This window comes from Ictalurus furcatus, chromosome 15 (assembly GCF_023375685.1).
Source record: "Ictalurus furcatus strain D&B chromosome 15, Billie_1.0, whole genome shotgun sequence".
NCBI lineage: Eukaryota > Metazoa > Chordata > Actinopteri > Siluriformes > Ictaluridae > Ictalurus > Ictalurus furcatus.
The window spans coordinates 334,098-358,743 of record NC_071269.1 but is presented as its reverse complement, the minus strand read 5'-3'; the positions used below and the strand labels follow the sequence as shown (position 1 = coordinate 358,743).

At 40.0% G+C, this 24,646-nt stretch overlaps 1 protein-coding gene across 3 annotated transcripts in view; it reads right to left on the bottom strand.

Annotated features, from left to right (window-relative positions):
• pou6f1 (POU class 6 homeobox 1) overlaps positions 1 to 24,646 on the bottom strand; it is a 65,132-nt gene that overhangs the window by 34,427 nt on the left and 6,059 nt on the right. Inside the window, exon 1 of one of the 3 annotated variants that reach the window (XM_053643021.1) lies at positions 11,411 to 13,012. The exons of the other annotated variants lie outside the window; for them this stretch is intronic. The gene's annotated coding sequence lies outside the window, so the exon portion shown is untranslated. Of the gene's footprint in view, positions 1 to 11,410; positions 13,013 to 24,646 lie in introns of those variants that run through there. 3 annotated transcript variants of the gene reach the window in all.

Genomic DNA, 24,646 nt, shown 5'->3' with positions numbered 1-24,646 from the left:
TTTATTTTTGTCTTTAATTTTGTTCACTGTACAGCACTTTGGTCAACCTCGGTTGTTTTTAAATGTGCTTTAAAAATAAACATTTATTGAGTGATACATGAATGTAAAAGTGTGAAGCATCTGAGGCCACTGGTGATTAGGGTGTGCTGGAAGAACTCTGATCATGTCCCCAAAAGTACAGTTGAAACATTCAGTTGTCCCGTTCCCCACGGGGTGATACGCAGTATTATGAGACTTTTTCACACCCGAGAGCTGTGTACCTCTTGTCCTCCTCATACAGTGGCCTGTATTATAAAACCCTGTAGTCAAATCCATCGTACTGAAAAATGAGTTGCCATTCAGTGCAATAAGACAATCTTCCTGATGTAGAAGAGGGTAAGCATCTTTAATCATTCTGGTGTTCAACCACCTAAAATACATATATATATATGCAAGTTACCATTTTTCTTCCAGCACAAGACCAGGGGTGAAACAAACTCATTTACAGACTTCTGGATGATGCCGGATGATTGCAGGGCAATTATTTTATCACATGGCCACCAGAATGACACCCAAGACACAGTCGTTCAACTCTACAGTAAGCAACCATTGTGTGCAAATTATCGTTACAGATACGACAGGCTTGAGCCTTTCCCTGCATACCACTATTTCCTGGCTTGTAGTGTGGATGGTGCTGCGATTGTTCTCTATCCATTAAAACATCCAACATCTTAGACAGCATACCAGCCATATGGACAAGGATGGGGTGAGCAGCCGAATTTGAGTCAATAGGCTCCACTGAACACTGTTTCAAAGACGCTATTCCTTTTGCTATTCCTAATCGCAGTGACGCACATCAACATTATCACCAACTCCTCAACCATTATGCTTAAATCCCTGACTGCATTGGGTTCACTTATGTCTGCTGTAGGCTTAGGTGTGGATGAACACTGTGGCTGTGTCAGAATAAGTACCCATCTCGATAACAACAAAATGTTGCTCAGAATGCATCCCCCTATCTGAAAATTGCACACCTGATTTCCGCTTAGCACCAGTAACGACTGGACCAGGGGTCAGGAACCTGACCAGTGATTGCCTAGGGCTCGACGGCGGAAAAGAAAAAAAATAAATTAAAAAAATCATGAAAGCCAGTGTGTTGATTCAATAAATAAAAATCTACATATGTAATATTTATCATAATCGATGCCCATTTGTCATGTATACACCAACCAATCGTGATGTGTCACAACAAACTCATATTTCATTAGACAATGTAGAGGAGAGTGGTATGGCATTCCACATGTGGAATGGAGTGGTAATTTCCCACTCTCATAAATCAATCAAAAAGTACATAACCACTGTGTATTTTCATTTTTTAACAAAGGAGAAATGGCTAAACGAAAAAAGACAATGAGTATTGAATCGATTTTTGCAGTCCAAATGGACAAACAACATTTGTGGAGTGAGCTGGATCTGGATCTCAGTTTGTCTCATTTGCAAGCGAACTGTCATTTAAAAACTTTTTATGTCAAGAGGCACTTTGAAACTCACCATGATGCATTTGCCTTGAAATATCCATCAGGTGAGAGCAGAAAAAAGCATGTGCTGAGCTCCAGTGGAGAGTGAAGACCAGCCAGCAGCAGCTACGAGCATGGGCAAACCAAAGGGATGGGCTCAACTGAGCTAGCTTTGTAGGTTCTTTGGTGATTGTAAAAAATGGAAAACCATTTACAGATGGAGAGTCTGTCAAAAGATTTATGCTGAAAGTGGCAAAAGAACTGTTTACTGACTTTACAAACAAAGAAAAAAAATAATCCAAAAAGATATGTCACTGTCAGCAAGAACAGTTCATGATCATGCCATCATGATGGGAAACCAGTTAGAGGAGACACAAATTGAGGACATCAATGCAGGTAGCTAATTTTCTACTACCTCGGATGAGTCAACCGACATTAGCAATATAGCACAGCTGAGTATTGTCGGGCAGTACGTAACAAGCATTGCATGAAGACAATCTTGCTCTTTTGCCAATGAAAGGCTCAACAAGAGGGTATTTGTGTTTCAATCATTTATGCACTGTCACAGAAAAGAAGCTGCATCTGAATAAGCTTGTTTCTGCATGTACAGATGGAGCTCCCAAAATGTTGGAAAAGAATAAAGGATTTGTTACTCTTTTGTGTGAACAAGAAAAGCAGCCCATCTTAAGCTTTCATTGTATTTTGCAAAAGGAGGCACTGTGTGCTGCTCATTCATGTGGAGAACAGCTTCAAGAGGCCATGTCACTGGTTATCCGTGTTGTCAACTTTATTATTGCCCGAGCTTCGCATGACAGCCAATCTAAAACTCTGTTGGATGAAGTTGAGAGCAATTACCCAGGATTGCTCTTGCACAGTAATGTGCGTTGGCTGTCAAAAGGGAAGGTGCTCAACCGCTTTGCTGCCTGTCTTTTCAAAGTGCAGGCTTTTCTGGAAATTAAAGGCATTGTTCATCCTGAGCACACCGAGTGGCTGCTGAAATTTTATTATCTAGTGGACATTACTGGTCATCTGCACAAGCTCAATGTTAAAATGCAAGGTATCAGAAACACAGTCTTGTCCCTACAACAGTCTGTGCATATGTTCGAACCAAAGCTGGACCTTTGCATAAGAGACATTGAAACTGGTCGTCTTCTGCACTTTGAAACACCGGGAGGATTTAGAGATAAATGTTTAGAAACAGACCCCAGTCAACATTTTGACCTGAGGCAGCTGGCCACCTTCACATCAGATCTTCTGATGTCTGTAAAATCATATTTTGGAGAATTCTGTGTTCTGCGCTCTTCAAATTCATAAGCCATCCACATGATCTGAACTGATCTTCACCCCTTGAGATTCCATTGTAGATTTTGAGTTGGAAGTTGCGGAAATGAGTGTCTCCAATATGTGGGTGACCAAATTTAAGACACTGAATGCTGTACTGGAGAGCCTAGGTCGTCAGCAAACAGAGCTGGCAAGGGACCACAAGTGGACCGAAATGACAAAGCTTCAACAGGAAGATAAGCTCATTCTCAAAACCTGGAATGAGCTTCCTGCCATTAACCACAATATATTAGTAGTACTGTACTATCTTGTGTTGTTTGCACACGTTTGCATGTGCACTTTATGGAGAATGTGTAAGTCTTATTTAGTTCTGTGTCTCATGTGGTTAGTGTGTTGTTTTATGTAGCAGCGTGGTCCTGGAGGAACGTTTCACTGTGTACTGTACCAGCTGTATATGGTTGAAATGACAATAAAAGCCACTTGACTTGGCTATGCAGTGTGTCAGTATTGCTGTGCTGATGATGTTTGGCTTGAGGTACTCACGCGAAGAGCCTTTCCCAAATCTTAACTATATTAAAACCAATCTGCACTCACATCTAACTGATGGAAGCCTGAATACCTGCATGACGATAAATCTCACCAGCTATGACCCAGACTACAAAGCACTCAGCAAAACCGTGCAGCACCAGAAGTCACATTAATGGTAAGTAGTGTTCAATTTACTTACATACCGCGTTTTTGCATTTTGTATTCATGTACGATTTGATGAAGCTATCATAGTTGGTTAAATGAAGTCTGTTAGGTCAAGAACATGCAAAATGTGAAATGGTCTTTATTACATTAATACTTTTGATAATTAAGCAATAATATAAAATATAACAAGAAGAGGAAGCATATAAAACATAAAAAATTTGACCTTTTGTCAGGCTCTAAAGAAAAAAAATCATAACTTTTTTTGGTTTTTATGGCTCTGCCAGCTGAAAAGGTTCCCAACCACTGAACTGGACTATCATCAAAATAAGCCATCATGAGTGTACATCAATATCAGGTACAACAGACACAATGTCGAGGAAAATTATTATTTATTATTATTATTATATAACAAAAATAATTAAATACCTTCTTTACAAACAGCGTTTGTTCAGAGAAATCCAAACAGTCGACCAATATACAAGTCCGTGTTGTGTGCACAATATAATCAAAAATCTTACATGGAACGTGTGTATGTGTACAGTACTTGATACACGAAATCTCTGCGTCACGCTAGTGTAGCTCTCCGAGACACCTTCACGAATCTGCAACCAGGATCCAACAACCAGATAGCACAAAAGTCCAACAAAGTCCAGCCATGACACATTGAATCTGAAGATGGTGCGCACACAAATGAGATTCGAACACAGAAGATCATGGCACCATTGTAACACCTCCTTTTGGTCCTTATAATTAATGGATTTGTTCTCGGCATGAACCACGGAATCTATCAAGACCAGTCTCATGACAGTAGGCAAAAGGAGTCAATACTTATTAGCATTTTTATAAATAGAATTATAATTTTTGACCACAAGGTGGTGCTGTCAAAAAATTTCTTGAGTCCCTTCAGAGCATCATGCCAAAGATATATAATGAGTTTTGTAACAATACACCAAGTAGTTCGTAAAATACAGCATTTTATGTCTATCTACACATACCACAATATCACAATCCCTCAAATCGTTACGGAGATATACCCTCACATCCATTTTGGCATGCTCACGGTCGAATTCATTGAAGCGCCATTCAAAAACATCCATTTTGGTGTGCTTGATCCCATCATCCTGAGCCAAGGAATCGGATGAAAAAATGATTTTGTTTCTAGGGCTCACGGTTAAAAAGTTATTAACATAAATGTGAGTGCAACTTTGGACAGTTGGTGGTGCTAGAGGGACTGAGTTAGAGACTTCAAATTTGCAGAATTAACAGATCAGACTGTCCTCTATCTGTGTGACAAATTTCATAACTTTCACTTTAAGTGGTTCTAGGGTTGCCATAGACTGGAAGAGAGGAAGAAGAAGAAGAAGAGGAAGAAGAGTAACGAAAACAGAGGTCCTAACTTGCCTTGGAGAACTGCTTTTTCTTAGCGTGTTCAATACTTTTTTCCTGTGTCATTCCACTTTATTACACATTACTTTATTTATGGACTTTAATGTTGTTAATTCTTTATATTTCCGGATTTCTTGAGTTAATACTGATGTTTGGTGAAAATTTCATGTGAACAGACTCATTGGAAATATTTACTGAAAAAAAGTGTTGACATGTTCAATACTCATTTCCCCCACTGTATATATAAATTTTGTTATACACACACGAACAAACAGTTGTGTTAATGTAAAATTTTAGTATGAGGTTTATATTTGTAACACTTAGTTTATCAATCTTATTTTAAATACATGAAAAAAATAGTACTGAAAGTTTGTCCCATTACTTCCCCCCATTAATCAATTAATAGAAGAATAAAAAAAAAAATCAGCCAATTAATCAATTATGAAAATTATTGTTAGTTGCTGCCCTAGACACCTGCATATAAACTTATCAAAATAAATGATAGTTACTGATCACAAATGGAGTGGAGCACATTCACAGCCGAACTCAGACTGGAAAGGAAGTGATGGAGGATGCAAAAAAGTTCTACTTGTAGTCCCCTCTTTTTCCACAAGAGGGGAGAACATTCGCCCTTAACTGGGCTTAGTATATACAGGTAGCAAAACGGATATTAAAGGCTCCTGAACAATTTTATTTACAAATGGCAGCTATCAAATTTTAACAATATTTTTTCCCAAAGTTCAAATAATTAAATATTCCACAGTTCAGCTCTGCTATCACCTATGCACACACAATGGTCCTGCTCACTGAGAGATAGAGAGAAAGAAAGAAAACCAGCTTGTCAAATAAGCAACCACAAATGAGAAACAGGTGTGCCACATTAATTTGGTTATTCCCTCACACTCCCACTAAACCATGCCTCCACATACCTCAACACCAGCCTATATGAGTGACTCCCCTGCTTCTCCACAGTACTCCCGCATTGAGAGTTTGAATTTGTGTATTTTCCTGTTCAAATACGGGGGAAAGACGTGAAGGGAGGCAGCGACCAGCTGAGCCTCCTCTCGGATTGTGCAATCCCTCACAAACTGGGTTGAGCTGCTCATTTTTTTTTGTTGCTCAACTTGAGCACGTGCAATTGATCTCTCTGTATGTCACCAATGTAATGTTTGTACACACTTTTATTATATGTCCTCACATTCCATAGTCTAGGTCATGTACTTCACGTATGTGTATAACATATTAGTCTTGCTGATCTGACATACCGCCGCAGTGAAAAAGCAGGAGGGGAGGCGGCCAGTACCTCTGCCTCACTGAAGGGGGCGTGTGTGAGCATACGGGCTTGTTCTGCTAGTGTTCTTCCCGTATTACAGACAAATGGCATTGTGGGTAATATGCTAGCTTAAAAAAAGTCAAGGGTGGCTGTGGCTCAGGTGGTAGAGCAGGTTGTCCAGTAATTGTAGGGCTGGATTCCCAGCCCACATGACTCCACATGCCGAAGTGTCCTTGGGCAAGACACTGAACCCCAAGTTGCTCCCGATGGCAAGTTAGCACCTTGCATGGCAGCTCTGCTACCACTGCTGTGTGTGTGTGAATGCGCTATATAAGTGCAGACCATTTACCATTTACCAAGTAGAGAAAGTCAAGTGCATCGCATCAGTCTGTTTATTTTTATTTCTTGACCTGACTGCAAAAATGGAAGATTTTATATATATATATATATATATAACATTTCTCAAAACTGGACTTTCAATCAAAACTGGAAGTGATAATTAATGGAACACCGATGCCAGAGCTAAAAGACTGGCAGTGTGATTGTGCTACGAGAAACCGCCTTTTCTACTGTCTCTGCCTTTTGTTCTTAATGAGTGACAATGTCTGGACTACAACGGGATTTTGTGACTTGAAAAATATACCAAGAAGCCTCAGCAGACATGAAAGTTCAACTACTCATATTCAAAGCCAAATTGGTTTAAAAACTTTTGGAAGCACAAGGATAGATTTGGCTTTGAACGAACAGCGGAGACTAAATATTAGCCTCCACAATGCTAAGGTAAAGGAAAACTGAGAGATTTTAAAAGACCTCATTAATGCAACTTGCTTCCTAGCCGAACAGCAATTAGAATTTCGTGCCAACAATGAGAGTACGACCTCTTCTAATCGTGGCAACTATGTAGAAGTATTACATGCTTTTGCTGAGAAAGATGATGGGTTAGCCAGACATTTGGAGACATCCACTGTGTTTTCTGGACTTCATTTACAAGTAAAAGTAAGGCCATGCATACACTGCTGTACAGGTCACGACAAAAATAAAAGACCAGCCCTTTTTTTTATAATAAATAAATAAAAATTATATAAAACAAGATAAGAAAAAAATTAAGTTATTTTAAAGAATAAAACTACATTTGTCTTTTTGTTGTGGACTGTATATACTTTCATTTGTATTGAATGAGTATGAATTGTGGAATTGTGATGGCAAATTAAGAACACATGGAGGGTGCAGAGCAAATACGCTCTCTCTGAGCCGCTATAAATTTAACGTTCTTCTTTGTCCAAATATATACCTTACCTATGTGTGTGTAAAGAATGCTGATATGGGATATGAAACATAACCAGTAACCTCATCATAGCACAGAGACAGCGTTAATTAAAGTAGTAAACGACCTACTACTGACCTCTGATCAGGGTTGTGTCTCGCTGCTTGTGTTACTCGACCTTAGTGCAGCTTTTGATACTACAGATCATACTATTCTCCTTGATAGACTAGAAAATGTTGTTGGCATTAAGGGAACAGTCCTCTCAGGTATTATTTGGCAGATCATTATCAGTTCGTAGATGTAAATGGAGACTTCTCCACGCATACTGAGGTTAAATTTGGTGTTGTACAAGGTTCTGTTTTAGGCCCACTGCTTTTTACTTTATATATGCTACCTCTAGATCAAATTATTCATAAACATGGAATTATCTTCCACTGTTATGCTGATGATACACAGTTGTATGTTTCAGCGAAGCCAGAGGACAGACAGAAGCTTAATAAAGTTGAGGAGTGTGTAAAGGACATTAGACATTGGATGCTTATTAACTTCCTTTTACTTAATTCTGATAAGACAGAAGTACTTATACTAGGACCACGTGCAGCTAGAAGTAATCTTTCTGATCTCACAGTACCGTAATTTTCGGACTATTGAGCGCACCTGAATATAAGCCGCACCCACTAATTTTAAAAAGAAAAAAATTTTTGTACATATATAGGCCGCACTTGTCTATAAGCCGCAGGTGTCCACGTTGTAACATGAGATATTTACACAGAAAGATGTTACACAAAGATTTTTTTTAACTTTTAATTAAATACGTACCGTAAATGCTTTTTTCCGAACAGTGCCTGTAACATGGCTGGTTAAAAAAATAAAAAATACAGTTGCCTACCAGGAAAAGTCATTGATCGCTATCTTCATCTTCCTCCTGCGCACTAAAACCACTAAAGTCGTCTTCTTCAGTGTCAGAATTGAACAGCCTCAGAATTACCGGTACTTCGTCACACACTTCCTCAGTCTCTCTTTCGTTGTCGCTCTCAATGTCATTTACGTCTCGAGGCAAATTCGTCCTTGAGCTTGTGCTGTCCTCTTCATCACGCAGCAGTCCAGCCTTTCGAAACCCGTTGGTGATAGTAGATTTTTTGACACTGCTCCACGCTGTTAGGATCCACTGGCAGACTTGAGCAAAAGTTGCTCTTCGCATGCTATTTCCTTCTTCGACAGCCAGATCGATCGCCTTTAACTTGAAAGCTGCATCATATGCATTTCTTCGTGTGTTTTCCATGAGGGGGTGTGCATGAAGTGCAAAATGACTGATCTGAAGAATTTAGTGTGAGTGCGTTTGATTTAATTCGAACAGTTTCATTGGTCCACTGTGACCTGTTCGGTAATTTCATTGGTCCGATGTGACGAGGCTAAATGTTTTGGCGGCATGAAGCTCGTTAGCCCATAAAAATCCATAAATTAGCCGCATCATTGTTTAAGCCGCAGTGTTCAAAGCGTGTGAAAAAAGTAGCGGCTTATAGTCCGGAAATTACGGTAACTCTGGATGGACTTTCTGTTTCATCATGTACAGCAGTTAAAGACCTTGGAGTGGTTATTGACTCCAGCCTATCATTTGATGCTCATGTAGATAATATTACTAGGATAGCCTTCTTTCATCTCAGAAATATTTCTAAGATAAGAAATATATTGTCACTACATGATGCAGAAATATTAGTTCATGCTTTCGTCATCTCTAGACTAGATTACTGTAATGCCTTACTGTCTGGATGTTCCAGTAGGAATATAAACAAACTCCAGTTAGTCCAAAATGCAGCTGCTAGAGACCTAACTAGAACCAGAAGATACGACCACATCACCCCGATCTTATCAATACTGCATTGGCTCCCAGTGAAATCTCGCATTGATTATAAAATACTATTATTAACTTATAAAGCACTAAATGACCACTAAATGTGGTCTCGCGCCACAGTGTCTAAGCGACCTTTTGGTTTCTATGATCCACCACGCCTACATAGATCAAAAGATGCAGGCTATTTGACGGTACCTCGAATAGTGAAGGCTACAGCGGGGGAAGAGTTTTCTCTTATAGAGCCCCACAGTTATAGAACAGTCTTCCAATTAGTGTTCGGGACTCAGACAAAATCTCAGTGTTTAAGTCTAGGCTTAAAATGTATTTGTTTACTCAAGCCTACCCTGAATAGTCTTCGTTACGCTAAGCACAGTCCTAACAATCTCTTCCTCCCTCTCTCCTTCTGTTGAGCCACACACGATTTTATGGAGATACTAGAGATCCTGATCCTTTCTGCTCTCCGGACCTGGCTGACCAGTTCAGATGTCCTACCTCTGGATGGAGCTCTCATCTCCTCCAATTCCAGATTGCTGGGACTACGGCTGCTTCTAAGGCCAAACAGACTTCATATAAATCATTAATGAGGATGGGTTCCCTTCTAAGTCTGGTTCCTCTCAAGGTTTCTTCCTCTTAACATCTTAGGGAGTTTTTCCTCGCCACCGGCTTGCTCAATTGGGATAAATTTGCACTTTTAAAATCTGTATACCGTGTTTATATGTTTCTGTAAAGCTGCTTTGAGACAATGTCTATTGTAAAAAGCGTTATACAAATAAAATTGAATTGAATTGAACCAGCAGTCAATGTGAAAGCAGCCAGTTGAATGGTGAATTTATGCTACTCTGTTGAATTCATATATTTGTAAATCTGAATTTGAAAGAGTCAATGCCTCCCCAGCCACGAACCTCACCACACATCACTGATTAGGCACACTGCAATAATATCCCACCAACCCCAGGAACCATCTCACTTCCTTTTTTGGTCTTGTCTCGGGCAGGCAGTAATCACAACTGTCTTATTAATTTGGGGACACACCTGCCCATGACCAAAGTGGAAGCCCAGATACCGTACTTCCAACCATTCAAATGCAATTTGCTGTTAGCCTGGCTCACCTCAAAGACTTCAGGATTGCCCTCACATGCTGCATACGGCGCTCTCATTCGTTACTATAAACTATTATCGTCAAACACGCAGCAACTTACGCACTGTGGAGCCGTAATACACGGTCCATTAGTATCTGAAACGTGGACAGCACCCCAAAAAGCCTGAACAGAAGTGTTATGAATTGGTGTAAATGGAATGGTGTAGAGAAAGACATTTTTCCTTGGATTTTTGACAAGGGCATCTGCCAATAGCCCATGGTAAAATCCAGGGTTGAATAAAAACGAGCCGTGCCTAGCAGATCTAGGAGCTGAATACGAGGCATTGGATAGGCAACAAAGTTAGAAATCGCATTCACCTTGTGGAAGTCCATAAAAACGGCCTACCCCATTGGCCAAGGGCACCAGCACAACAGAGCTGCTACAGTCACTGTGGGATTCCTCAATCACTCCCATCGCCAGCATTTTCCCCCAAGTTGTCCTAAACCACTTTTTGTGTTCAGGTAGTCAATATAGGTGGCTGCACACAACCATGGCAGGAGGAGTTTCCATGTGGTGTTCTATGAGATCTGTGCAAAACCTCATAGTCGACCTCTCCTACTCACCATGTGACATCAAAGGGCCCTTTGCACCTGGTGAGTAATTTGAAGCTGGAGATGGGAAGTACTACAAGGACTTTATCTCCTGGTGTAAACTGTCTCAGTTGGGAACACCTACTATAGAGTTGTTGCTGCCTGGGCTGGAGCAAATGTGTGGAGTTTTGCTCACAGGTCCAGGAAATACTGAATTTCATTTTTGGATTGTCCACACTCCACACTTTCCACCTGTATATTTAAAATGGGGAAAACCCTGTGAAAGACTAGGGAACCTCCCAGACTCTAAATAATAGGGCTTCTAAGCGTTTATCGCAATTTCAGTTATCTTTGTGCATGAATTTATGAATCATCTTCTTAAGCGTTTGATTAAAGTACACCACTAACTTGTCAGTTTGTGGATGATGGACACTAGTGTAGATCACTTTAATCCCCAACAATGTGTAAAATAGTCTAATTGCCATAAATGGCGTACCTTGGTCACTCCGGATATCTTTCGGGATCCCAATTCACTAGATTACCCAAAACAGTGCTATGCTCTTCACGGAGATGGTTTTCAGAGGGATGGCTTTGGGATATCGAGTCACATAGTCCATCCATCCATCTTCAACCGCTTACTCCTTTTCAGGGTCACAGGAAACCTGGAGCCTATCCCAGGAAGCATCGGGCACAAGGCGGGGTACACCCTGGACAGTGTGCCAGTCCATCGCAGGGCACAATCACATACACACTCACACACCCATTCATACACTACGGACACTTTAGACACGCCAATCAGCCTACCATGCATGTCTTTGGACTGGGGGAGGAAACCCCCGCACGGGGAGAACATGCAAACTCCGCACACACATGGCCCCAGCGGGAATCAAACCCCAGACCCTGGACGTATGAGGCAAACGTGCTAACCACTAAGCCACCGTGCGCCTCAAGTCACATAGTCTATCAGAACTAATACTAAACAACATCCCTGTGCTGATCGATCTAATGGCCCAACGAGATCCATGCCAATTCTGTCGAAGGGGATCTCGATTAGAGGGAGAGGGCACAATGGTGCATTTGGTACGGCCAGCAGATTCCCCGTCAATCACCGGCACCTGCTTAAATGCATGCTTTAATGCATCATCTCAGACAGGCCAGCTGTCTCACCTTTCACCTGGTCATGGTGATGTGATGTACCTGGAAGTGCGTTGCCTGCCAGACCTCACACCATGCTACTGGCCATGACCCAACCAGTCCTAAATCTACAGCTAATTCCCTAAACCCTGGCCAATCAGTGCCCATAATCACTGGGTTAATTAGAGAGAGGTCGACTACGACTGCCACTTTCAGACTATGTTTTTATCCCTTATGAATGTGAGAGGCATCAATAAATGTGTGCACATCCCCATGAATACATCGCATCTTTGCCTCCCAACACCTCTCCATAGCTTTGTTATGAATCAGGCTTTGGTGGATTGAGGTCTAAACACTGCACGAATTCACAAAGGCCTGATGTATACCCCCTTGAGAACTAACCAGCACTTTGTATGTTGTTCCGGATTGGGGGAGCCACGGAGATCCGGAAGCACTTGACTCACATCTATCCAGAGCCATATCACCATGCAGCTCTGGCCTGGTTTACCACTGAAGCTAAGCAGAGTTGAGCCTGGCCAGTACCTTGATGGGAGACCTCCTGGGGAAAACTAAGGTTGCTGCTGGAAGTGGTTTTAGGGTGGCCAGCAGGGGGTGCTCACCATGTAGTCTGTGTGGGTCCTAATGCCCCAGTATAGTGACAGGGGAACTGTAAAAACAGCACCGTCTTTCGGATGAGATGTTAAAATGAGGTTATGGCTCCCTGTGGTCATTAAAAATCACAGGACACTTCTCATAAAAGAGTAGGGGTTTAAGCCCGGTGTCCTTGGGAAATTCCTCCATTGACCCTTATATTGGCACCCTAATAATCTCCATCCCTGAATTGGCTATATCATGTTCCTCTCCTCACCACCAATAGCTGGTGTCTGGTGGGCGTTCTGGTTGACACCATGCCTGCCGTCGCATTATCCAGGTGGATTCTACACACTGGTGGTGGTTGAGGAAATTTCCCCCCATACAATGTAAAGCGATGCCTGCCGTCGCATCATCCAGGTGGATTCTACACACTGGTGGTGGTTGAGGAAATTTCCCCCCCATACAATGTAAAGTGCTTTGAGTGCCTAGAAAAGTGCTATGATAATCTAAGGAATTATTATTATTATTATTATTATTATTATCATTATTATAATCACCCTCGGGAACTCTGCCTGGAAGTGCCCCGGCTCCCCGCAGCCCCTGTACAACTGCCAGAGTCCCATTCCTGCTGTCTGGGACTCCATGGCACCCTGGGGAGAAGGACAAAAAAAAAGGTTATAGCAAGACTGGAACTGGCCTGTGCTCCCTGTGCACCGGTGCTCACCACAGTTGCTGCGGGTAGGCAGAGGCAGGCAGCGGCAGTCTCTTCCATGATGCCAAGGTAGAAGGAGTCCTGAAGGGGGACAGAAGGGCTCGTTGTGTCCCTGATTCCATGCATGTGTATATGGGGTGCTTGTTGAGTTGGATGGGTTCAGCCAGCGAGTCAGGGTGGTGGCGGCACTGGAGCCATTTCAGCAGCTGATGAACTGCTCCAGTGCCACCCGCGCAATGACCTACTCTGGTCGGGCAGGGTCCAGTTGAAGCCAGCATTTGCAGGAGTCCAGGTTGATCCCCCTCTTCTAATGGCATGGATCAGAAGCTTGGACGATGTTCCTCTGGCAATAATCAGACCCACTCGAGCACAGCTTTCCTCATAGCCGTGTAGCCCATCTGGCACTCAGGTGACAGACTATAGGCAGCCAGTTGTCCCCATCTCCTCTTGGCTATCCACACCCTCGATCCTCTCCAGGTACACTTTGGCATCATTCTGGGGTGTCATCCTGGCCAGAATCTCCTGCTGCTGTTTCAGACTCACAAGAGCCTGAAGCTGTCTCTCTTGCATCTGTGCCAGCAACTGAATCACCTGGGCAACAGGATGTGTCCACGTGATGACATGGTCCACTCCATGTCCATGTGACGACATTCACTGATCTGCTTCCTCCCGGGTTTTGGCAAGCAGTGTGACACTAACACAGCTCAGGGACACAGTGGACTGATGCCTGGAAAGTGTTTTTTTATTTGTCTGTGCCTAAGGAAATGAAAAGTTATTAGCATTTTCATAAATTTATTTGTTTTTGACCATAAGGTGGCGCTACACCCACACATTTTGAATACCTTCAGGGCATGGGGACAATGACAATTTTGTATCGAAAGTCCGATGTGTTTGTAAAACACAGCATATTAATACAAAATTCAACATGGCCGACACCCAAAATGTCCGACATAGTAAAATTGATCATCATTCGACTCGGCATGTCTCATTGAATCTAAAGATACTACTTCCACAATCTTAGGACAAATTATACAGAAGTAATAAGCAAAAATAGCAATTTTTCATATCTCGTGACCAGTAGGTGGCTCTGCTCCGAAACTGCTCATGTCCCTTCAGGTCATGGATGTTACAAGACAAACCAAATTTGGCATGAATATTCCAAAGCATTGCAGCGATATAACCTCATGTTCATTTTGGTGTGCTCGCAGTAATATTTGTCGACACGTTATACGCAAATGGTTTGGTATCGAATATCTTCTAATTAACCCCCCCATCGTTGATGTGAACGGGAGACTTTTTTTGATGCCATGTCACTAAGTTCTCAGTATTTGGTGTGCACGGATATCCAAAAAGTCTGCCAGTGGCTTATCTGTGAACCTCTGTGTACAATTGTTTAAAATAAGTTTTTCCATGACCCCCACATTAAGAACCACTGAAAAGTGATTTATTAGATTTATTATTCTAATAACATTAGCGTTACAGACCTCATCCGTCACGCACATTGAGATAAATGGCTGATAAGAAAGAATTTGCTGTTAGCCCCCGAACACCAGAAATTCATGAAATTTGGCAGATTTTCTCAGACTGCCCTGTTGTCTATGTGTTCCAAGTTTCATGATGTTTGGACATTGTGGTCACAAGATATAAGCCAATAAGTTATTATTTGTCACACCCACAAATATATGGGTCTATATCTCCACAACGATTCCACGAATCAAAATTCTTTTGACAATTTCTTTTTCTTGAGTATCTTTAGATGGTGAATACTTAATTTTGTGTGAATCAGACAAAAAGCCTAGGACAATTTTTTTTAAAAAAAGTAGGTTTTTAAAAAAATTTAAATGGAAGATAAACTTTTTGGATCAATACAAGAGATTTATACATGTTAGGGCTTAGAGAAGGATTCAGAAGAAACAAGAATTTTGATTCTATCACATGGTTGTGGAGTTAGCTAAAAGGTAAAGTTGCTTATTGTAGATCCATTCGTAAAAATTGGAGTTGCCTGGCCAATTAATTCACTACTATCTTTGCAACGCTTTGACAACTCAAAATTCTTTTGATAACTTTTTGTCATGAGGGTCTGTAGATCATGCACGCCAAGTTTCATGCAACTCAGACGAATGACCTAGGAGGAGTTCGAAAAAGTAGATTTTTCAAAAAATTAAAAATGGTGGAAATATTTTCATGATGGAAATGAAACAAGAGATATTATGGTGTCTCTACAACTTATGGTCTCTGAGGCCCAGACACTATTATGGGAGAAAAAGAATCATAATAATAGGATCAAGAAAATCAGTACAAATACAATAGGGTTCCACCACTTCGTGCTTGGACCCCTAATAATAATCCCTACAAAAACAATAGGTTTTCATTGCTTTGCGCTTGAACCCCTAATAAAAAAACGTTGATTTCAGGTTTCTTACATGTGTAGAGGTAGAGCACAAAGTCTAAACAATTAAGAAAACTGTTCTTATAGAACTTTGGATTGCACATTTTTGACCATGGCATTAGAGGATAAGTGATAGAAAGACAAGTCTGTCCACTGTCTCAGGCTTTAACGTTACTAAGGGCATGGTCAAGAGTAACATTGTAGAGGTGTGTAAATTAGCGAATTCGATGTCCGATACAGTAGCATGCTCTGGCCCCATCCCAAAGCAGTGTGGCAATGTAGCTTACAGCAGGTTATGGTTGCTGAACTGCTGGAAGTCCAGGTGGTGCTCCAAAAACAATGTGGTCTTTATAGATAATTGGAGTAGTTTTAAGGGCAAGGCTGGCCTGTATATTTTTACATTAATGAAAATTTCTTGAGGTAGTGCACTTGTTAAAAAGCCTCAGCGCCCGTCACAAATACAAAAGTAAAAACAAAAGCAGTGCAATCCTGTGCATTTTCAATTAACAAATGAGTAAAAAAAAAAAAAAATGAAATGGAAGTAATTACTATTCTTTTATATGCAGACATTCTCTACAGAGGTGAGGTAGAGTGACACCCATTACTGTATTAGCTTAGCTTTGAGAATTACAACGGGACAACATACTTATCAACAACAGTTTACTGGGCCATCTGAGAAGGCCCTGGCTGCAGCCTGCAGAACGGGGAGGGGCTGCATTTTGGGTGGGGCTACATGTGATGCTCTGCCCATAACTGGTCTCATTGGTTAGTGGCAATGTAATGACGCTGACACCTCAGCATGTTCTCATTTGACTCTATTCAAGGTCGCTACGCTTTTAGTCTCAGTGACTAGCACAACTTTCGTTGCTGCACCGGAAGCAATTTTTGCCTACCATTTCAATGGTCACTGTCAGCATAGCTTTTTGCACTCACTGCTTGCAAGATCTTCCATGGATTATTGTGAACGATGATAATCGCATTATGACGTTGACATCTACCATTCCCTCTAGCAAGAAGGAGAATGGCTTTAAACTGTATGTTTCATGTTATATCGACAACTTTGAGGGTCTCAAGCTAACAAGCTAGCTAGCTTCATTTGTGACAGTTCATACTCTTAGACGTTTAATTTTCTAAGTAGTTAACCCTTTTTTTTTTTTTTTTTAAGATATTCAGATTTTTTTGTTGATCGTTATATATATTATTTTAAAAAGAAAGACCATATTCACATGTGTCTTGGCTTAATCTAATGCTTGCTTAAATGAATAAAAAAATGTTTCTAATACCAGCCTGTTCTTATGTACTGTGCTGAGCTGCTTTGCTCAACCCTGAACATGTTTATACTCACTTAAAACAGAAAAAAAGGAAATGGGAAATTATGGAAACTAAGCACAGAATTAAACCTTGAGGATGTGTTACATAGCAGGACACAGCAATACTGCGATGATACACCTTCATGCTGAAACAATTTAAAGCTTGTTGAAAATTCACAACATTAAAGTCCATAAATAAAGCAGTTCTCCAAGGCAAGGTAAGGCAAGGAACCAGCTGAAATCCGTAAGTAATTATACCTCCTAACTGTGCAAATTAATATCAGTTGGGTTAGTAAATTGATGGTATATAACAGCGTTTCCCAACTTTTATTCCATCACAGCACCCTTAATAAAAAATTTTGGCACCCTACGCAAACACTAATGCTAGACAGCATTAAGCCTGATTTATACTCGACGCGCCTGCAATAACGTGAAGGAGCACGCTGTAAAAATGGCGTGATTGCAGAGTGGAGTGCTCGAGGACTCATTCCACGTGGTCGTTTGCACGGAATTTTTTGTAACTTGCCACGCAGCGCTGCTTCTGAAAATTAATGACTTCGAGGCGACTCTTGCCGAAACGTACAATTGTACAGGTATCTCTATGATCCATCCATGCAGGACCATAGAGAGAGCCAGATGGTACAAGATTCATGGAAAGGTTTTTAAAAATAGTGATTTTGATTTGCTTTGTACATACTGCTGAAAGAATAAAGCCCAAGCTGAAAGTTTTTTGGGGTGCACCATGTTTTCATTCATCAGTATCTTCACAAATAAACACAGTCACTACACTACACCGTCAGACACAGTGATTAAACCTCATTCTTTTTCTTTATAAATAGAGAAGTTTACACTGATGGTGAACATACTGAGTGATCATTCTGTAATATCTTTCTTTTGTCTCTATAAATAAAGAGACATTTACACTGATGGGTGAACATAATTACCTGATTTTGTAAATGTGAGAAATGACATTTGCAGGAAGCTCCTAGTTTTTGTTGATGTCTACAGTGATTGATAACATTTACAAAATGAGCCTACAATAAATAATAAGTCTATTTAATGAAAGCAAAGATCCATATTTAATAAAAATCTTAATGAAATGAATAAAATAAAAAATTAGGTTGTTCAATTTAGTTTTATACAAATTCTCATACTTATAGCTGTATTTTGTTGTGACAAGTGATAATCTCAAGGTTTACTGGGTTTTATATGATTCTTAGCTCTTTTTTTCATACTGTGGGTTTTAGTGAAGTTTACTGAAAACAAACATCAACAACAACAAGCACAATTCCTCCTCAGCATTCAGCAACTCCAGCGAGACGCCATGTTTGTCAGCGTTGCTTTGGTTGTTTAGACAAACTACTTCTTGTCTCAGCTACTTCCTGTTGGTTTATAGGACGATTACTCAAAGTTGCCCCCTTTCGTTTCAAAGAATATTACAACAGCAAGCACGTGAAGTATAAACGCCTCGTCCGTTTGTGGAGGTGTGCGCAGTCAGTGGACACTCGCGAGGCAGAAGTATAAACAAGGCTTTAGCTCCATGAGGATGAAGATGATGGTCCAGAAGAATCTGGAGCTTTTCTTTTAAGAAATCTGTCCATATTCTTTTGCACTACACATGCATCGTCACACGCTAATTAGTAGGATAAAACACGCATACATAACGCATACTGATGTTGACGAGCTGCTGACAGCAGGTCGACAGCGAGGGGGGTCGAGGGGGAGGGAATTTTTTATATATATATATATATAATTTTATATTATTGTTATGCATGTGTGTATCTGTCTTATTATTTTGTGTCTGTGTTAGTATTTCAGACATCAGATATTTATCACATATATAAAATATTTTATACACATTTAGAAATGTTTGAATGATTTTTACAGGGCACCCCGGGGTGCCGAAACACCCCTGTTGGGAAACACTGGTCTACATATAGACTTTTCGTTACCAAGGTGTCACACAAGAAACATCTCATGATGTGTAAAAGCAAAAAACTCTCCCAAGACCTTCACAACCTTATTGTTGTGAAACATGTTGATGGAATCGGATACAGATGTATTTCAAAACTTGTGAACTTGTGAATTTGGACATTTTGACTTAGGGGTGTACTCACTTTTGTTGCCAGCGGTTTAGACATTAATGGCTGTGTTGAGTTATTTTGAGGGGACAGCAAATTTACACTGTTACACAAGCTGTACACTCACTACTTTACATTGTAGCAAAGTGTCATTTCTTCAGTGTCGTCACATGAAAAGATATAATCAAATATTTACAAAAATGTGAGGGGTGTACTCACTTTTGTGAGATACTGTGTATATATAAAATTTATTTTGTTTTACTTTTTTCACTTGAATTACATTTCAAGGAAATCCACTGTTAAAAATACAAAAAAAGTTGCTTTTTTTTAGGTTTTTTTTTTTTTTAAGTTCAATAAATGCATGATGTTTCCAAAGTCAATGGCTATTCGCTACACATCAGAAGAGCTTCTACATTTGAACTCGGCATCACCTTTACCAGCAGGAATTTACAAAACTTGTGTAGGGCTGGGGATTGCTCATCGCCCTTGCTATGTTCACAGCAGCACACGTTGTACTATCATTTCTCCTCACACATCTGCAGATGATCTTATACCGTCTTTTTGGTCTCCTTGTCACTACTAGATCAGGCACTGGAAATGGAGTTAACTTCTGTAACTTCAGATCACTGGAGTATCGATCAACACATTGACCATCTAATTTCATGTCAGATCGACGGTGGATTTTGGACTGTACTGTCAAATTTGCACTAAATTAAATGCTAGATCTCTGTCCAACAAAACTTTTATTTTTAAATGACTTTTTTACTACTCGTGCGTTGGATTTTTTATTTGTGACGAAGACCTGCCTCAGCCCTGGTGATTTTACAGCTCTAAGGGAACTTACTTCTCCAGACTGCCTGTTTCTTAATTCTCCAAGAACTGCAGGTCATGGAGATGGAATGGCAACAATTTTCAAGAACTGTTTTAAGTGTAAACTCGTGCCTGTTGAAGTCTTTCCAAAGTTTGAGGTGCAGCTCTTCAAGGTTGATCTCACTACTTCCTTGCTTTGTGCAATGGTTTACAGACCACCTAATTTCAATACGAGAGTTTTCTGACTTTTTGGCCTCCCTGATGTCACACTATGATAGACTTCTGATTCTGGGTGACTTTAATATCCATGTCTGCTGAAGTCTAAACCCTTAGTCAAAGAGTTTCTGTCTCATGGACTCACTTAACTTTGTACAATTTGTTTCTGGACCCACTCACCAGAAGGGTCACACCTTGGACTTAGTGTTTTCACTTGGTTTTTCAATGACTAATCTTGAAATTGGTGCCACTGCTATCTCTGACCATTGTCCAGTGGTTTTTGACTTTCTGCTGCCTTGTACTCTCCCCAAATCTTATCATTCACCACGTTTTTCTAGATGTTTTAATTCCTCTACTGCGAAGTCATTCAATGATGTCTATTCATCTACCCAAAACCCTAATGTTGTTAAAGCCCTCTACTCTCATCTCTATCCTGATGAATTTGTTGATCTTTTTAACAGTACCTGCACTGCTACACTGGACTTAATTGCCACCCTTGAAGTTACAAGGATCCAAGGTGATGAAGAAAGTTCAGCCCTGGTTAAATAGCTACACTTGCGCTCTCGGGCAGGAGTGTTAGGTGCACTGAGCGCATGGAAGAAAGACAAACTTCAGATATCATATGAAATCTTCAGGGAGTGTCTTAAGCAGTATCAGAGCGCTATTAAGGAGGCACAGTCGAAATACACGTCTGATTTAATTACACAAAATGTATATAGGCCGTTGGTCCTTTATAGTACAATTAATGCCTTTCTAAATCCCTCTCCTAGTGTTCCATTTGAGATTTTCTACTGACTTGTGTGATCAGTTTTTAACTAATTTTACTAATTGAGGGTATTCGGTCTAACATACCATCTCACAGTTCTTTTCCTCTAGAATCGCCTCTGTGTCAGAGCTCTCTTTTCAACCAGTGTCTCCTTCTCAGCTTTCTGATATTGTTTCTAGTATGAAGTCCTCTTTCTGCGCTTCTGATGTTCTGCCTTCGTTTATTTTTAAAGAGGCTATTCCTGCTTTGAGTCCGGTCGTGACCACTATTATTAATAGCTCTCTAGTCAATGGGATGGTGCCGGCCACTTTTAAACATGCTATAGTACAACTAGGGCTGCACAATTAATCAAATATCGATCACGATTGCCCACGATTACATGAACATGATCGACTGCGATATTGACGTTTAAAGTTTGTCCTCCGCTCATAGAAAACTCCTCTGCAGATCAAATCAAGCGCTTCCTAAACTTTCAGCCAATCACCATAGAGCGGCGCAGGGATGACATCATTTTGTAACGCCAAAACCCGGAAACAGAGTTAGCATTTAGCCCTCAAGCTGCCAGCTTTGCTTTGGAAATCATGACACTAACATGTTGCTAAATGGCACTACAGAGACGTCATCATGCCGAACAGGAAAAAAACTTTGCAGATAAACTCAGGGCTCTACAGTGCGACCATTTCACTCGCATTTGTGAGTGAAAAGTGTTTTGTGCGACTGTGAATAAATATTTATTCGCACCGGTGTGAGTGACCTGTTCAGAGTTGTATAATACAATCAGAATAAAAACTACAACTCTGAAATACATCTACACTGCACAACAGTTACTTTCACACTGCTTTTCATCTCCTCAGTCAACCGAACAAGTGTGGAAATACTGCAGAGAAGCAATTATGATGACAAGTAACTCTGTACATCATCTGCTTCTCTCAACTTCCCGATCTCACAACCACCATCTTTTATTGATCACCAAAATGACCTGAAACTGCGACAGTGACATGCTCGTGTAGCCACAGCGGCGTCGGGCGGCGCCAGTAAATTATTAATAATGCTAACCCTACAAGGTGGGTTTACTTCAAATTTCGTTATTACATAATTCCTCACCAATCATAATCAAGCTTAGCAACTGTTCAGTCTGTAAACATACAGTACACTGCAGCTCTCCTCTCTCTTCACCAACTCTAATAGCGCATTCACTTCATTTAAACTCACGGTTGCCAGATATCACTAGAAAAGTCAACTCCAGTTTCCATTTTCTGATATAATCCCCCAACACTGTACTGGGAAACCGATCTAAAAGGAACAACTGATAAACAAAAATAAGACTACTAAAATGTAAAGACAGAAAATGTACTTAGTTATAAATAAATCATTTAATATAAAAAATAGATATTATAATAACTTCATAAAATATAAATAAAATGATAAATAAAATAATATTTAATTGCTATGGGTTACATTAAGCTTAGTTCGCTATTTCCTTAGAAAGCTATTAGTCTTTTTCCTAAGATGGATCATTTTTGTGTTAGTCTACTTTTAATTAGGACTCTTTATTGTTTAAGATATTTAAAAATAAATATTTTATGATAGTTTATTTATCAATTAACCAACAGTATCTCATTGCTATTATTTTAATTCAATTAACAGTGACCATGAGCAGAGAGCTTACATTTTACTGTTTATGACCCCCTGATTAAAGCTTAAACAAAAAAAAGATTGGTATCTGGATCGGTATCGACTGTAAAAATCCTGATCGGAGCATCAGTAATGAACACCATTAAACTAAAGCGCTTTGCATCTGACGGGTAAATGAACTCACCCAATCACATCCTACATGAGATTATTCAGATATATACACAATATACACAGAGCAGTTCGAGAACTGACTCCAGCCCAGAACCATGACAGTGGAAAATGTCCAATAGTGTAGCTTTAAATATCTTTAAGAGGAGCAGACTTCAAACACTGACATTCAGGTTTATTGTATTTGCTTACAAAGGTCGAACAGGTTAACGGTTGTTTTTTGCACACAGTCTGTAAAACTAACTGATTTAAAGGTAAAAAGGTAAATTAATGTGTCATGGCTCACACTATGTTCCTAAATTCTGTCATAATTGACCAACTCAAGTTTTCTCATGCCTACTTGTGTGTTATATTGTGGCACATTAACGTTACCATCGCTAAAAAAAAAAACCTAAACTTCAACTGTGCTCCAAAATTTTTGTAATTTTGTAATTGTAAAGAAATTGTTACCGTAGAGCCCTGAAACTGGTTCAAGTATGCTGTGCACAATCACCCCCCCCCCCCCCCCCCAAAAAAAAAAAAAACTTGGATGAAGATTCATCCACAGAGTAAATCTGTATTATGGAAAATGTTTTTAAATCAAGTTTGGAGAAGTTGTGGGAAGCTCGGTGATGGTGACGTTGAAGTCAAGCGACTGTGGTGTAGATCGTTTATAGCGTACGGTTAGCTGTTTATTTCTGGAGATTGTATTTAAGCTTCAAACTTCATAAAAGTTGTTTTCATTTGTGAAAATTATCTTGATGGACAGAACGTGTTAGTGTTGTAAACTTTTGTTGATCACAGAGATTATTTTTTTCCAATAACCCACAAGTCTACGTGAAAATCCTATTGGGTTTTTGTCGAGGGAACCGGTGTGATGATAACTTCCGGGTTCCGGTACAAAATGACATCATCCCTGCACCGCTCTATTGGGTGATTTGTCTGCGTCTCTCCTCCTGTAAACATTATTACCTTTTCTGCATTCACCTGAATTGTTTTTATTTGGTTGTATATTGTTATATTTGATGCATATTTTCATTTGGTTGATGGCATTTTTACTTATCCTATATTTTGGGTACAATTTTATTTATATTTTGCTTCTATGAGATGATGCACTTTATGGATCAGTCTAATTTGATGCAAAGATTTGTGCATTAGCAGGAATGTAGCAAAACATGGAGGTGAAAGCAGCGGTCTGTTTATTTAAATGTAAAAGTGCAATAAAAGTGCAAAAAAAGTACATTAGCTGTCCTTATGATCTACTCATATCATGTTCACATAACTTGGAACTCATACAGATATTTAAATACCTTGTTTTCCTGCTGAGCATGAGAGGATGTTACTGTTTCATTTTCAACCCCTTTACTGGTTTAAAAAATAAATAAGTATAAAAAATTTAAAAAAAACGGTGTATATACATTTTCCCCTCACACAGACTGTGTGAGCTAGAGACCTGTCAGCCAATAAGACAAGGATTTCCAAGCATTTTCCTGTAAACCCTGTCTGATTGGTCTAGCGTCTGTTCACAGAAGATACAAAATTTCAACAATGCAGTCTTCTTTTACTGACATTGTTACGTAGTGACAAACCATTCCAAGCTGAGAATTATTCGGGGCTAAAGATAAAATCCTTGGGGCTACAGCCTCTGATGCCCAGGCCAGGTTACACCCCTGGAAGAATCTAACGTATTAACTAACATGAAGTATTGATTCGTGGGAGCACAGTGCCAGTACTTGCCAAGCGGTGCCGCCAGTGTTGTGCGCATCATTTCCGGTACCTATTGCATTTCAGCCCACGTTAATAACTGCTAACACTACTCAAAACATGCTAACCCTAGCTAAATATTACCAGGAATTCATCTTATCATAAGTGAAATTAAATTTAATGACAGATGTGGGTTTGTTTGTCGTTAATTATCCTTTATTCATACATCATTAT